Source organism: Rhineura floridana, chromosome 9, assembly GCF_030035675.1.
Source record: "Rhineura floridana isolate rRhiFlo1 chromosome 9, rRhiFlo1.hap2, whole genome shotgun sequence".
NCBI classification, from domain to species: Eukaryota; Metazoa; Chordata; class Lepidosauria; order Squamata; family Rhineuridae; genus Rhineura; species Rhineura floridana.
The window spans coordinates 118,677,090-118,694,011 of record NC_084488.1 but is presented as its reverse complement, the minus strand read 5'-3'; the positions used below and the strand labels follow the sequence as shown (position 1 = coordinate 118,694,011).

The 16,922-nt window shown below is 45.7% G+C and overlaps 1 pseudogene; it reads right to left on the bottom strand.

Annotated features, from left to right (window-relative positions):
* Positions 1–7,445: 7,445 nt before the first annotated feature.
* LOC133364703 (U1 spliceosomal RNA) lies at positions 7,446–7,588 on the bottom strand (annotated as a pseudogene).
* Between the last annotated feature and the right edge of the window lie 9,334 nt (positions 7,589–16,922).

Sequence of the window (16,922 nt, the reverse complement as noted above, 5' to 3'; positions counted from 1 at the left end):
GCAATGGAACAAAATGTCTGTGATGAGGCTGCCATAAAAGCTGTGGTCTGGTGGCAATTGAAGTCATTTCTGGAAGCTCGGAAATAATCTTATATTCTGGATGAATGGGGATCTCGGTGGGATGCCCTTGCTTAAAAGCTCCCAATCACGGCTATGCCTATGTGATGCTTTTATACGGTTATGAAGTTACAGACACGCCATAGAAATCCAGCCCTTCATCAAGTCCTCTGAACCCTGAGCTGTGGCAGGAGTGGGGAGGGGAGGATGACAGATAACCACCTCGTAAAGGAACATATAGAATGGGATACAGAATCATGGGGCAGGATCAGAAAGTTATTCAAGTTCCAGTCCCAAGGAAAGTGCTTCCATGCATCAGTCCCAACAGCAGAAATTATGTAGCTTTTTTTAAAAAAGAGCAGGGTGCACAATACCAAGGCACTTGCAAAGAAGATAGGTCCCAGTGACCTCAGTATCAAAGTCTAGTGGCACATCACAGGCAAAGGCGAAAGGGTTAATATAGCCAATGCCATTGCTGTTGCTGTACCAAGAGCAGGAGTAGGGAATCATGGCTCCTTGGGCTGAATGTGGCCCTCCAGGTCTCTCTGACTGGCCCTCAGGACTCTCACTAAGCCACGCCCCTTCTTAGGCCACATTCCATACCAGCCCTTCCCTGCATCCTCCATGAATGGTTTTGCCTGGTTGGAATATGTCTAGGATGGAGGATGGGTGTGTGTGTGTGTGCGTGTAGACACCTCTAACTTTTGTGTGGCTGTAATTATTTATTTATTAATGTAAATTTATTTATTTATTTATTTATTTATTAACGTAATTTATTTATTAATGTAATGTAGCCTAATTAACAAAGGTAAGAATCACAGCTATTAATCCACCGACATTTGCCTGTGGTCCCACCAGTTATTGCCTCTGGTTCCAGCCACCACTGAAATGGGCCCCCCAGAATGTTGCCCATAAGGGAATACAGCTCTCTGGCCGAAAAAGATTCTCTGCCCCATAGATTACAGCACACTCAAATGGTCCTCTGTCTGGTCATTATCTGTCAGTCTATGAAGACCTTGCTGCATCAGCAGACTTTTGCTTTACCATCTTTGATATACGCAGTAGTGTTGTGGCAAATTCAGAAGTGCAGGGTCTCTCATGATAGTCATGCCACACCCCATCACAGCCACAGCCTCAGGATCTACCACCTCTCCTGCAATTTCAGAATTTTGGAACCAGAATAAAGCTCAATCTCTCTCTGTGGGGGCTAAATGTTGCCAGAAACATTTTGATTTTAAGAATTCTGAAATGAAGCCAAGTGTGGAACTAAGATTTGGGAGATCAAGGTACGTTGCTATGAAACTCACTTCTCACTCACCCTAGGAGCCCACTAGCATGAAAGGGGATGTGTGTGTCAGCTACTGAGAAGAGTCTCACTTCTTTTCACTCTGATTGGCTCCAGTCAGCACGAAAGGACAAGGAAGCATATTGTTAGCCAAGTGAGAAGACTCTTCCCAGTGGCTAACACACTCCCCTTTCATGCTGATTGGTTTGTACATAGGGACCCTGCTCCCAAAAATGTAAGGGGTCTGTGACCCCCATGACCCTGGATGACTTTACCCCTGGATACAGATCTGTACTGACGGCTTTTTTTTTTAATCTCTCTCTCTCTCTCTCTCTGTATTTTTTATCGTATTGGTATGGATCATATTTTATTGTGATTTTTAAATGTAAGTCATCTTTAGTGGGATGTAAGCCTCAGAATAATAACACCATGGATAAAATAGCACAATAGCAAGGATCCATTTAAAATATTGTTTATTAATTATTTTTAATAATTTTAATAGTTGAAGACAGCAGCGGGCTTGGCCCCTAGTTCTCTCTTAGTTCTCCTCACCTGCCCTTTTGCTTCCATCATCCACTGATAGAAATTAACAACAGAGTTTCCTTCGACAATAAATGATCCCAAATTTCTCAGACAGTTCTCTGAGGAAAAAAAGAACCATTGGAGAATCCCCCCTCCCCTGAAAAGGCAGCAGCCCACCCCACCCAAATTTTTGCTACCCACAACCTGGAGAATGTTGGGGTGCCATTTCCTCTCTGCCTCAACTTGAACCTCTGCTTGATCCTCGCAGCTTCAGAGGCCCGGCTGGGCAGGAGAGCACTCAGCAAACACCACCCCTACAAACCCCTCCACATGTATGAGCACCATAAAGTTCTCTTCAGGTGTTAAAATGAGGGGAAAGCAAACATATGAAGGAGGCAGCAGGGATCAGCCTACTAGATCTATCCAACACAAACATCCTCCCCGCATGAGTGGAAGGCAAAGGTCTGAACAGGAGAGCCTTCTATACTCATTGTAATTTATTTATTTATTTTATTTTATTCGATTTCTATACCGCCCACAGCCAAAAGGCTCTCAGGGCGGTGCACAACAGGGAATAAAATACAATAGAATCACAAGAAACAGTAAAAACATACATAATAAACAATTAAACAACCTGGTATACAATAAGAGCTAAAAATAGATTAAAATAATAGATTAAAATGCTTGGGAGAATAAAAAGGTTTTAACCTGGCGCCGAAAGGATAGAAGTGTAGGCGCCAGGCGCACCTCATCGGACAAAACTGTTCCATAATTTGGGGGCAGCCACTGAAAAGACCCTAGATCTTGTAACGACCCTCCGAGCTTCTCTTTGGGTTGGAACTCGGAGGAGGGCCTTTGATGTTGAACGTAGTGACCGGGTAGGTTCATATCGGGAGAGGCGTTCCGCTAGGTATTGTGGTCCCGCGCCGTGTAAGGCTTTATAAGTCAAAACTAGCACTTTGAATTTAGCCCGGAAACAAATAGGTAGCCATTGCAAATGAGCCAGAACAGGTGTTATATGTGCGGACTGCCTGGTCCTTGTCAACAGTCCAGCTGCTGCGTTTTGCACTAGCTGTAGTTTCCGAACTGTCTTCAAAGGCAGCCCCACGTAGAGCGCATTGCAGTAATCCAATCTAGAGGTTACCAGAGCATGCACAACTGAAGCGAGGTCGTCGCTTTCCAGATAGGGACGTAGCTGGGCTACCAACCGAAGGTGATAGAATGCATTCTGTGCCACCGAGGCCACCTGAGCCTCAAGAGACAGAAATGGATCGAAAAGAACCCCCAAGCTACGAACCTGTTCCTTCAGGGGGAGTGTAACACCATCTAGAACAGGTTGAACATCCACCATCTGGGCAGAGAAGGCACTCACCAACAGCGTCTCAGTCTTGTCAGGATTGAGCCTCAGTTTATTAGCTCTCATCCAGTCCATTATCGCGGCCAGGCAACGGTTCAGCACATCAACAGCCTCACCTGAAGAAGATGAGAAGGAGAAATAGAGTTGCGTGTCATCAGCATACTGGTGACAACGCACTCCAAAGCTCCTGATGACCGCGCCCAGCGGCTTCATGTAGATGTTAAAAAGCATAGGGGACAGAACCGATCCCTGCAGGACTCCACAATGGAGAGTCCAGGGTATCGAACAATGTTCCCCAAGCCCTACCTTCTGGAGACGGTCCACCAAGTAGGAGCAGAGCCACTGCCAAGCAGTACCACCAACTCCCAACTCCGTGAGTCTCCCCAGAAGGATACCATGGTCGATGGTATCAAAAGCAGCTGAGAGATCAAGGAGAATCAACACTCCCTCTGTCCCTCTCCCGACATAGGTCATCATACAGGGCGACCAAGGCTGTTTCTGTGCCAAAACTGGGCCTAAAACCGGATTGAAACGGATCTAGATAATCGGTTTCATCCAAGAGCACCTGGAGCTGGCTGGCAACCACCCGTTCTAAGACCTTGCCCAGGAATGGGACATTCGCTACCGGTCTATAGTTGTTCAAATTATCTGGGTCCAGGGAATGTTCCTGGGGTGATGAAGAAGTTACAGAATGGGACCCAGGCAAGGGCCCTAGTAGCTTGCAACAAGGAGGTGTTGAAACAGAAGGCTTCAGCACTTTTGACGGTGGGTGCTTTCACACTGCAGTTTATTCCGTTATTCTGACAGTTTCTTACCTGTTAATTTCCACATTATATTTTGACCTTTCACACGACACACAAGCTAGCTTTGGAATTCTAGTGGAATGTAGTGGAAGTTTAGCGCTAATTTCAGTGACAAATGATACCACAAATAATCCGTTAGCAAGGCTGGGAATACGGAACATTGTGGGAGTTTTCTGCCAGTTGCAGCCGCTCACGTGACAGGCATCCCAGCATGCAGTGTGGAATAGAGGGGGGAAATGAACAGAAGCCACCTTAAAACAGAAGGGTGGAAATGAGGACTGGGGCCAAAGAAGGGTGAAGGGAGGTGCGTTATCAGGCACTCCGGTATAGTCCAGCTGAGACGAGGAGAGCAAGGGTAAAAGGAGCTGCCTCCACGAACTTCCAATGGCCGCTGAAACTGGCCCCGCCGCCTGCAGCCCCCCAAATAAAAATTAAGAATAAACCTCCGTGAGCTCCCGGCGGCCACAATAGCAGGTGCCACCGCCTCCCCCCAACCACCAGGGCCACCTCCACAAGCCTCGAAAACCAAGTTGGGGGGGAAATACACCAAACCCCGTAAAACAAAGGGGGAAAAAAATCTCTGCTCTATTCGTTGTAGCTCTGTGCGTGTGTGTGAAAGACCGTTGCACGAAATGCCGATATAACATGTGCTGCAGTGTGAAAGGGGTTTTAGAAATTGGGGCAGAAGCGCTTCCTTTATGATCAGTTAAACTAAAACAATCAGCCCCATGTGTGAAAGCAGCCGGTGACAGCTCCTTCCTCTTAGCTCCAGTTACTAAGCCACAGCCACTGCATGCACCTCCTCTAGAGGAGGGGGATCTTGATGAAGTGCCACCACCACCGTAGCCCCAGACACGCAGACTACTGAGATGGCAGGCTCTGCTGGCCCCCTCTTTTCCAGCTAGGAGGACTGCTCGCATGCGCGCACATTTCCGTTCTGTGACACCTTCTTCACACAAGTAGAAAGAGCCCACCCAAACCTACGTAAGGGTTGTGGGGGGGATGTCTAACTGCTGCAACAACATCTTAGTTTTGAGTACGATTTATTATTTATTTATTAGATTGATATCCCGCCCTTCCTCCCAGTAGGACCCCATGTAGTCATGCCTAGTTATGCTGTGCAGAGATGAAGAATTTTGTGTGACTTGGAAGCTGATCCATGAAGGGCTCTGAACTGACTTTTCTCATTAAGCATACTGGAGAAAAATACATCAGTGGGTCTGAGTCTGATTCCAACCAGCGTGGCCAGGACAATTGTGGAGACTCCCTGCACAGTTTGGAGCTCTGATTTTCCAGGGTTCTAAATAGGGTTGCCAGGCTCAGGGCCTGAGAACGATTCTGTATCTTTAACAGAAGAGCAATTCAGCCAAGTGCAGGTTTTCTTGCAACACTGTAATGGGAAAAACCACAAGGTGAAATTCTCCCTCCCCCCTGCACAACTTTGAAAGATACAGAAGACCTCTTGGTTGCCAGGCCCAGACTCCAGTTCTCTGGCCCTGAGCCTGGCAACCCTAGTTCTAAAATGCATGGGGAGCGCCGGCTGCACAGACGCAGAAACTTTCTCAGCTTGAAGACCACATTCCCTTCTGGACAACCTACCGAGGGCCATATGCCAGTGGTGGTGACCAGAGGTGAAACTGAGCAGTGGTGCAACAAAGACAACCTTTGTCCAGTAGGTTAATTTCTCCACACATTCACACACCTCTCTCTTTTTACCCATTCAGACAAGCAAGAGGTATTATCAGAGCCTGACACATTCTAGCCAGGCAAAAATATCTGAAGTGTCAAGCAAGTGTAATGAGGGGTGTGCTTTGGGGAGAGGAGGCGTGGCCTAGGGGAAGTTCCGAGGGCCAGACAGAAAAGTCTGGAGGGCTATATTTGGCCCTTGGGCCTGAGGTTACCCACCTTGCTCTACAAGTACAGGAGGCTTCCTGCTTCATACCTGTGACCCCCACAAGTTGGAAAGCATCGAGAACAGTGACAGAGTCAGCTAATATGCTCATCCTCACACACCCCTTGGGGAAATGCTGGGTGTGGGCTTAAATTTTACCAGGGCTGAAAAAACCCTGAATGCACAACATAAATAACTTTGAATGATCACCATCCCCACCTCCGGCCATGCTGCGTGGTTTGAAAGCTTTCAAGTTTTCAAGCAATGTGTCGTTCCACTTGGAGAAAGACTCTTACTTCCACTTTAGGTTCACCTGGGGGCGGTTTCCATGGTCTTTCCTACACTGGTTTCTACTGAAATCCTTTTCATACATTTTTTAGAGTTAGCATTTAAAAGCTGTTGACACTCAGAGTCGTTCCCATTTAATAACATTCTCCCCCGCTGCTGTGGCCTATTCACAGGGGAAATGAGAAGAAGATGAAATTTCAATATGCAGTAGAACGTATTGTAGCAACTCTTCAACAGAGGGAAAATGTACCTCTCCTCCTCCGAGCAAATACGGTTTTAATTGCATATTCCAGCAGATATATTGCTTTATCTAAATATCAAGGTTGTTCAGATGGGAAGAATACTAAAGAAGCAAGAGAATCTGCTGTATTGCACAGTAACAAAAGCCACTGATATTTTTCAAGCCACAAACTGATTCCTTAAGCAAATGGGATGAATCCTCTTCTGTAATGCAAACAAATATTTACTGTTACATACTTCTAATAATAAATTAATCTTGCATTGCACCTCAGTCTGAAATAAAGAAACAGGTGATGGGATAAACTCAGGATGCAACTTTATTTGAAGGTATAAACTGCTGTTTTTAATGCTGTTTTGTGTGATGATTTAATTGTTTTATTATATATAGTGTAGTATAGATAAGTTGGGCCCCACTTTGGGAGGGCAGGCTATAAATCTAATGAAATAAAATAAATTTAATTCAACTGAGATCTGCAGCTGAACAGCTGAGTGGAGATGAGACAGAGGCACTCATGCTATCCCCTTCCTGCCTGTGTATTTATGGGCTAGCGAGCCCTGCTCAAAGCAGAAACAGCTAAGCCCGATTCCAACTTGCTTAAGGAAGTTCCTCCTTATTCATTCCCCACCCCAATTCCCAAGACTTGGGGGGGGGGCTCTGGGGAGCCTAAAGAAGTATCTATTCCCTGCCCCAGGGTCTCAAAGCCCTTAAGGGCAAATCTATGGACTCCTCCCCAGGAGGTGCCACAGGGCTAGGGATGGGTGAATTTGCCCATTTTGGTTTCTCTCCGTTTCTCATTTTTTCAATCTTAAATTCAGTTCTCCACATTTCCACATCAGTTTGCAAGCCTCCTGAAATTTCACCAGCATTTTAGTGTGCACTACTAAGATACACGTTGTTGTATGCAATTTTACCGAATACACACTTTTTTGCAAAACAGGTTCCTTAATATAGTGCATTTTTGTATGTTATCTCCATGAATATATGTATTTTATGCATATTTTACCCTAGTATACCACAAATTATGCAGTCAAATTTCCCACATTTGGGGAAATCGTACGGGTCAGCACAGCCGGAAATCAATGGATGAGCCTCACCTTGGAAAACTACTTTCGTGATCATGGTATCTCCCCTGCCAGGTACCTGAAAGATCGTCTTACCTTTATATACCCAGTCGCTCACTGCACTCTGCAGGTGAGGGCCTCCTGCAGATACCATCTTATCAGGTCCATTCAGCACAACATAGGAAGTGGACCTTTAGTGTGGTGGCACCAACACTTTGTATTTCCCTCCCCTTAAATATTAGACAGGTACTGTCTCTGTTCATCTTTTCGGTGCCTACTGAAGACCTTCCTCTTTCAACAAGGCTTTTAAGTAGAGGTTTTGTCCCAGTCTGTGTCTGTGCTGGAATTGCTTTTTAAGTTGTTTTCTGAAAGATATTTTTAAGATGTTATGTTTTAATGTGTTTTAAAGTCTTTTGTTTTTAAGATGTTTTAAAGTGCTTTTAGTGCTTTTGCTTGCTGCCCCAGGCTCCTTCTGGGAGGAAGGGTGGGATATAAATTTAATAAATAAATAAATAATAAATAAATTTTTGGTCCATGTTACTTGGCTTACTTGGCTGGAGAACTGCATTGCAAAATTCAGAGAAGTGCAACTTTTGACAGATGGTTGATTTTTGGTGGGCTTATTGTTTCAGAAAGTGCAAATTAGGTAGGTCCTCCTTTAAATGTGAACTGAATTGAATATCTTCACTATCCCTAGTCAAGGCTGATGCCTAAAATAATCTGGAAGGGTAAAGCCAAGGCAGGATTGGAAGTGGCAAGAGCAGACTGGAATGCAACCAGGTGAGTTATGGGTAGACTGTGCAGATTGTCAGGTCAGAGGAACATAGAGTAGCCCTGTGCCCTACTTTACAGAGCACAGTCCTCTAGCTGAAGGAGTTCTCTAATCTGAAGGGCTGTATAGACATGTGGGTTATGCTGGCCCAACATATTTTGCTGCCTGAGGTGAAGGACAAGATGGCGCCATCCTCTCATTTTTGTACAAAAGCTGGCCAGAGTAGCAGCTGAAATCTTACTTCAGCAGTACCAATGGGACAGTGTTCTCCACTGCACCTTAGCACAGAAGGGCCGTAGCTCAGTTGTAGAGCATCTGCTTTGCATGCAGAAGGTCCCAGGTTTAATCCTGGTTGGGCTGGGAAACACTCCTGCCTGAAATCCTGGAATGCTGCTGCCAGTCAGTGTAGACAATAGTGAACTAGATGGACCAAGGGTCTGACTCGATATAAGGCAGCTTCCTATGATCCAAGTTTAGGGAGCACAAAGGGGGGCTTGTGGTACGCAAAGCTCAGTCTACTCCTCACCCAGCAGCACCGGCCACCTGAAGCTGCCGCCTCACTCTGCCTAAAGGTAGGGTCGGCCTTGTGTGTTTGTGGTTCAAGTACAGTGGGAAAATGAAGAACCATAAGGAGGGAGAGGGGCAGGGCTGGTCCCAGATGTGTTGGGGCCCTTGGGCACAAGCCTGCCCCAGGCCCTGGCACTCCCCTTCTGTGATTCGTGGCAGGATCGCTGCCATGGATCGCACGCCCCACCATTCCCTTGCTTAACCTACCTTTCTCAGCTGTTCTGTGGTTGCACACACAGCGCTGCCCTTAACAAAGATGGTGGGCAAGGTTTCCCTAAGAGGCTGAAGCCTCTACCGCCATCTTGGCTCATGGCAGGGATGTGCGCAGACAGCATGCATGTGTGCCATCAGCCAAGATAGCGGCAGAGACTTCAGCCCCTTAGGGAACCTCAGCTGCCATCTTTGTCAAGGGCAGTGCTGCGTGTGCAACCGCAGAACAAGGTAGGTTAAGCAAGGGAATGGCAGCATTCCAAAGCTCTCGCCATGCGATCCGTGGCAGCGATCCTGTCATGAATTGCAGAAGGGGAGCCCTTGGCCAGTGCCCTACCTGGCTGCCCTTTAGAACCAGCCCTGAGAGTGGGCATCAACAATTAGTACCTAGGCAGCACAGCAGACTGAGCATGAGCACCTGGCTGTAGCCTTTCCTAGTATGGTGAGAGGTAAATCTGCATCTACACATATAAATTAGCAGCATTTTTCAAATATTATGCAAATCAGGCCATCTTTTTATTCTTTTTTTTTTTGGTGATGCCTTTCCTCATTTTCTGAGCCAGATGCATACTGGCTTTTCTGATGCCAGTATCAGGAACCTAACTGGCCCTGAATACAGCTTCGCTAGTCAGATCAGTAAAACACTTTCTGGTTAGCAACTCTAAGCATGAGGATTTTATCTGCATGCAACAATGGACTCTATATCAGGGGTTCCCAAACTATGGTCCACAAGCTTCATTCAAGTAGTCCCTGGAGTGCCTGTGTGTTTGTGGATGAAGACATGAGATGGCACCAGGGCTGGTTCTAAACGGCGGCCAGGTTGGGCACTGGCCCTAGGGCCCCGGAACTACAGGAGCCCCTGAGGGGCCCCTGAGGGGCCTTCTGCGATCCACGCCCCCCCCCCACACCCCCACTTACCTGTCAGCCAGCTTTTTAGCATTGCCCTTAATGAAGATGGCGGCTGCAGCTTCCCTAAGGTACTGAAGCCGCTGCCGCCATCTTAGTTGATAGCAGAGATATGCGCACATAGCACACACGTGTGCCATCAACAAAGATGACGGCGGAGGCTTCATTCCCCTTAGGGAAACCATGGCCGCCATCTTCATTAAGGGCAATGGTAAAGACTAGACAGGTAGGGGGGGCATGGGGGTGCACGAAGGGGCACACACACCCATCCACCCACCAGGGGGCCAGGGCAAGCTGATGCCCAAGGGCCCCTGCATGCCTGGAGCCGGCCCTGGATGGCATATCCAACACAGTAAATTTTCATGTTGATTTTTAATTGTATTTTAATTGCTGCTTTTATTTCTATTGTTGGACTTTGCTGTATTACAATCTGAACTCTATGAAATACAATATATAAGAGATAGAAGCAATAAAATACAATTAAAATCATACAGCATGTGCACTACAGGAGCTACAACAGACAGAAAAATAATTAAGGCTGTGTACACACCATGCACATAAAGCACATTTAAAGCACATCCCCTCCCCAAAGAATTCTGGGAACTGTTGTTTGGTAAGGGAATTGTAGCTCTGTCAGGGTAAACTACAATTCCCAGGATTTGTTTTTTGGGGGGAGGATGTGTTCCATAGTCGGAGTCAGTATCCATATAACTACAAGTTGCTGGAAACCACAGGAGGGGAGAGTGCTGCTGCACTCGGGTCCTGCTTGCGGGTTCGCATGGGTATGTGGTTGGCCACTGTAAGAACAGGATGCTGGATGAGATGTGCCACCGGCCTGTGTAAGGATGTATGAAATATTGGGGATTTTTAATTTTTGATTCATCTCAATGAACCAAAGTTTGGAAACCTGCAGTAGCAAATAATCCTGGACTCTGAGTAGCTATATATCTCAGAAGCCTGAGGGTATAGACATCCTGACTCTCATGGAAATTATGGAATGTTGCCCCACTGAGAAGCAAGAAAGTCTGCAAACACTGACAAAGAAATAGTCTGCAAAGTGCTTATGATAATCTTGACCTTTAGAAGGAGACAGGATAGTCGATTACTTGAAACATCAGGAATTTACAGGTGGCAGATTGCAGTCATTATTTGGAAATTTATCTAGAAATGGTTTCTGGGGGGAAAACATAGTCCTCAACCGGTAATCTTAAATCCTTCTATTGCCTTTACCTGTCATGTCCGCATCTTCCTGGTCATGTTTACATTGGGGTTTAGTTTAGTTAGAAAAAGTATAAAACACGGGGAGTTTGAAGGGGTCGTCAGTTCCTCTCCTGGAGGGCTCCAGTGGCTGCCTTACATCATAGAATCATAGAATAGTAGAGTTGGAAGGGGCCTATAAGGCCGTCAAGTCCAACCTCCTGCTCAATGCAGGAATCCAAATCAAAGCATTCCCGACAGATGGTTGTCCAGCTGCCTCTTGAACGCCTCCAGTGTCGGAGAGCCCACTACCTCTCTAGGTCATTGGCTCCATTGTCGTATGGCTCTAACAGTTAGGAAGTTTTTCCTGATGTTCAGTCGAAATCTGGCTTCCTGCAACTTGAGCCTATTATTCCGTGTCCTGCACAATCACAAAACAGCCCAGCTACATTGGGACAAATGCTGAACTTCAGAGCTAAGGATTTTGGTGAGATCTTTCAAACCTAGGGCAGGTTACATGAGGGCAGAGCTTTGGCTCATCAGGCTAGATACAAAAGTCTCTCTCTCAGCCTTAGACTCACAGCAACACTCCAGGAAAGCTACACCCAACTCTTGAGCTCCTTTCTTTTCTTTTCCTCTCTGTGTGGATGAGCGGAACTCAGAAGTGTGCATAGGGTTTAGCTCCTTTACTGTTGGTCTATCTAGCCCTGTAGGAAGAACAAATGAATAATAGCTAGAACACTGCTCACTATCAATTGTAATTGTAAAACTGCAATATTTTTCCTTGTTTCCTCTCTTGATAAAACCAAACTTTATTTTACTTTCTCTGTGCATTATTGGGTTAAGGGTAGAGGTATACATGCTTTAGGATAAAGTGGATTAACTCCAGCAAAAGGTCTCGTTACCCTCACAATAAGGGCACTTGAATTTCTGAATGAGCTACATTCATGAAGAGGTCCAAAGGTCCATTCATAACATCTGATCCAGCAGGCTCTTCTAATGCCCTTATGTGCCTTAAATGTATGATGTGTACACAAGCTTAGTGGTCCATCAAGTCCCTCAGCAATGTTCAAGAGGTCCTTAGACGGGATGTTTGGGAACCACTGGTCTATAGGAAAAGAGGGAAAACGTGTCCTTTCTCAATGATTGAAAAGGTAGCTCTCCACTGTCCATTACTGTGTCCATTACAGCTTTGGCAGTGGCCTTTTTAACCCGAAAAATAAGGTGTGTGTGTGTGTTGCCAGATGCATTATTTCCCTATTTGCTTGGAATGAAAGGATCAGCTAATTAGCAGCACAGGAGAACAATGGATCTCGCTGTGCTCTTGCTTTCATGGCTTGCAGCGCCTCTTTGGAGGGCATGCTGAAAGCTTCTGTCTCCTGCATTAAGGGTTATTATTTGCTGTAATGGCTCTGAAATTCAGCCACACTAAATGTTGCAGAGCAGAACAAAGGAGGTGTACATGTATTTCCCTCTCCAGGTCTGTAGAAAGCTTCAAATTATGAGGGAAAGGCGAATCAAATGGAGAGTCACCTTCCATTTAGATTAGCTTTATGGGGAAAGAAAGAAGATTTGACCTACAGCTGAAATGAACCCTAAGGTTGCCTTAGTCTCCCTGCCAGACACACATTAAGAGCATAAGAAGCGTCTGGCTGCTGGATCAGGCCAGCAGCCCATCCAATCCAGCATCCTCACAGCACCCAACCAGATGCCCATGGGAAGCCTACATGCAGGACCTGAATACAACAGCACTCCCTCCCACCTGTGATTCCCAGCAACTGGTATTTAGAGACATGGTGCCTCTGACAGTGGAGGTGGAGCATAGCTTCCCACAAAGCCACATGTGGAATGCCATGTGAAGTCTGTCAATAGTAATCATAACGTCAGCATTGAGCAGGAAAACTATGAAATGGAAGACAATCATGGATTCCAGTGAACACTGTGGGGAATGTCTACATTTTGTGACCTTTTTAGAAAGGGACAGGGCAGGAAGAAGGAGGCATATAAGAAGCAGACATGATGTTATTCCCACTATTACTAACCGTGTGATTTTTAGGTAGTTAGCAGCCATTGGAGAGACTGAAACTGTGGAAGATGGGGTTTTTAACCCTTTGCCTTGCTACAGTCTTTATCCAGATTTCCATCCAACCCTGTCCTAGTGCCACACACACACCATTTTTGCCCTTTGCCATTGGGATGTAGGAGTAAACCATATTATTTCAGAAATCAGATTTTCAGGTGTGTGCCTCATCCACAGAATGTTATCTTGTACAGTTGCCCCCATCTTTTTCAGGGCAGCTGGCACCCTAGATTTGGGGGAGTAGAGTAATTTTAGATTACAGTAGTCACTATGCAGTTTTAATTATGGTTTTAAGTGATGCTTTAATGATATTTCATAAGTTTCACTGCGGTATTCTTGGTCAATGGGTCCCTGGGTGTTGGTGGGCTGCGGTTCCCATCATCCGTGAGCATTAACCATGCTGTCTGGAGATAATGGGATCCAGGGTTGAAGAACAGTGTTTGCATACGCTCCATCCCAGGACCTGTCACTGAAGGGTGGGTAACAAATTCAACAAATCTCAGTAAGGAAAGAAAGGTCTTGCCCCTGTAATTGTTAAGAATGTTTTAACTGTGACTGTTTTTGAAAGTTATTGTTTTGTTTTCCTCCCTCGGCTCCTTCAGGAGGAAGGGTGGGATATAATTGTAATAAATAAATAAATACAGGGGGGAAGGGGCCAAGTGAGTGGTTCAGAGCAGCTGTCCCCAACTGTAGGCAGTTGGATGCTCCAGATGTGGTTGGACTCCACCCCACATTAGCTCCAACTAGACTGGCTAATTGTCATAAGAGCATAGCAAGCTGCCTTATTCCAAGCAGGGATGGAAAGATCTGTCTGTTTCGGCCTTCTCAGTTGCTCATTTTTCCATTGTTGAATTCAGTTCTCTACATTTCTACAGCAATTTGTGATTTAAAAAAAAATCCTCATGAAAATTCTCCACCATTTTGGTGCGAATTTCTCCAAATAAACACATTTTTGTAGGCGGTTTTGACAAAGGTAAAAATTTTTGCAAGCCATTTCTCATCACATCATGCCTTTTTGCATGTTATTTTCACTTGTGTATTCATTTTTGACTGAGCCAGTGTAGTGTAGTGGTTAAGGTGCTGGACTATGACCTGGGAGACCGGGGTTCGAATCCCCACACAGCCATGAAGCTCACTGGGTGACCTTGGGCCAGTCACTGCCTCTCAGCCTCAGAGGAAGGCAATGGTAAACTACCTCTGAATGCCGCTTACCATGAAAACCCTATTCATAGGGTTGTCATAAGTTAGGATCAACTTGAAGGCAGTCCATTTCATTTTCAAGCATGATTGCATGGGAGTAAATCCCATCGAACTCAATAAGCATGCAAATGATCAAATCTGCCCTCCCCTCCTCTTCCTTCCCATCACCTCCCTTTTGCTCCTTCCCGACCCCTTCCTTCACTCCTCCACTTCCAATCCTCTTCTTCCCCCTCCCACTCCTTCTGCTCCCCTCTCCCCCCTTCCCTCTACTCTCCCCTCCCCTCCTCCTCCCCCATGGTCAGTTTTACCTATTCTAGGACTACGACCTGGGAGACCAGAGTTCAAATCCCCACACAGCCATGAAGCTCACTGGGTGACCTTGGGCCAGTCACCGCCTCTCAGCCTCAGAGGAAGGCGATGGTAAACCCCCTCTGAATACCACTTACCATGAAAACCCTATTTGTAGGGTCGCCATAAGTCGGAATCAACTTGAAGGCAGTACATCATCATCATCATTCATTTTTATGCACACTTTCCCCCTAATATATGCATTTTTGTAAATGTTGTTTAGTTGGCAAACTGCATGCCAAAATTCTAATAAATGTGAATTTCGAAGGATGGCTGTGTTTCAGTTCTCATATTGTTTCAGAAATTGTGAAACTGATAAATTCTGCTTCAAATGCGAGCGGAATCAAAACTCTCGCCCATCCCTAATACAAAGTCAGGCCACCGGTCTCTTTAGCTCAGTACTGCATACACTGGCTGGGGTCGTAGTGGACAGCTCGATGAAAGGGTCAACTGAGTGTGTGACAGCTACAAAAAAGGAGGATTCCATGCTAGGGAACATCAGGAAAGGGACTGAAAATAAAACTGCCGATGTCATCATACCGTTATACAGATCTACGGTGTAGCCGCATTAGGAACACTGTGCACAGTGCTGGTTGCCACACCTCAAAAAGAATATCGTAGAGTTGGAAAAGATTCAGAAAAGGGCAACCAAGATGATCAAGAAGATGGAACAACTCCCACAAAAGGAAAGGCTGAAGCATTTGAGGCTTTTTAGTTTATAGAAAAGGTGGGTCAGAGGCGACATGATAGAACTGTATAAAATTATGCACGGCATGGAGAAAGTGGATAGAGAAAAGCTGTTCTCCCTCTCTCATAACACTTGAAGTCATGGACATCCAATGAAGCTGAATATGGGAAGATTCAGAGCAGAGAAAAGGAAGGTCTTCTTCGCACAATGCATAGTGAAGCTATGGGACTCGCTTCCAGAGGAAGCAGTGATGGCCATCCATTTGGAAGACTTTCAAAGGGGATTACATGGAGGATGAGGGCATTAAAGGCTGCTTGCCGTGATGGCTCTGCTCTGCCTCCACGGTTGGAGGCAGTATGCTTCTGAATACCAGTGCTGGAAACCGCAAGAGGGGAGAGGGCTCTTGTGCTCGGGTCCTGCTTGTGGGCTTCCCATGGGCATCTGGATGGCCACTGTGAGAACAGGATGCTGGACTAGATAGGCTTCTGGTCTGATCCAGCAGCCTCCTCTTCTCTTCTTCTGTTCCTATTGGGAGCGGCTTTCCAGGAATTCTGACCGGGTTCTCTCCCTGCCTACGTGGAGATGTCAGAGACTGAAACTGGTGCCTTCTCCATGCAAAGCAGATGCTCTGTCACTGAGCTGTGGCCTTTCCCATATCAACTAATGGAATCAAATGCTCCAAAATACCTGGAGGGCACCAGGTTGGGAAAGGCTGGTCAGGAAGAATGTGTTGATGAAGTAAAGGCCAAAACGACAAGTTTGAGAAAGCAATTAAAACCTGAAAATGAGGAGAAACTCACAGGGCCAGGAACTACAGCAGTGATGAAGACCCATAGGTAAGTGGTTTTGTATGCACAGGGTCCAAGATTCAAACCCTGTTCAGTTAAAGAGCTTAGGACTTCCCTCCAGGAATTTTGAGAGCTGCTGCTGTTCAGGGTGGGCAATAACTTCAGATGATGAAATTCACCTGCTCATTTCAAATAGCCAACCAAATATTTCAGCCAGCTGAAATGCAAGCTTGTTTTTAAATTTTTAAAATTGTTTCTTGTGTTTTAAAATTTGTATATTTGTTTTTAATATTTTTAATTGCTGTAAACCGCCCAGAGAGCTTCGGCTATGGGGCAGTATATAAATGTAATAAATAAATAAATAATAAACATTTAGCTTTAAAATTGAAATGCAAGCAATTTTGTAAAGAAGTGTTAACATTCCAACTGCTAGGCTGAAGAAGGAACCCATCAAAGAAAAGGAAAGTAGTGTCTAGCCTGCGCTTGATTATTATCCTGCCCTTTGACTTCCTCTATGCTCATCTGCCACAAGCAATCCTGAAAGCCTTGATATCACCTTAGTCACTAGCCATCTAGCAAGATATAATTACTAGTTTATCTCAGTTTCTCTTGCACTGTTCAGCCCATTCATTCCCTTCTGAAAGACACAAAGGATGTTTGC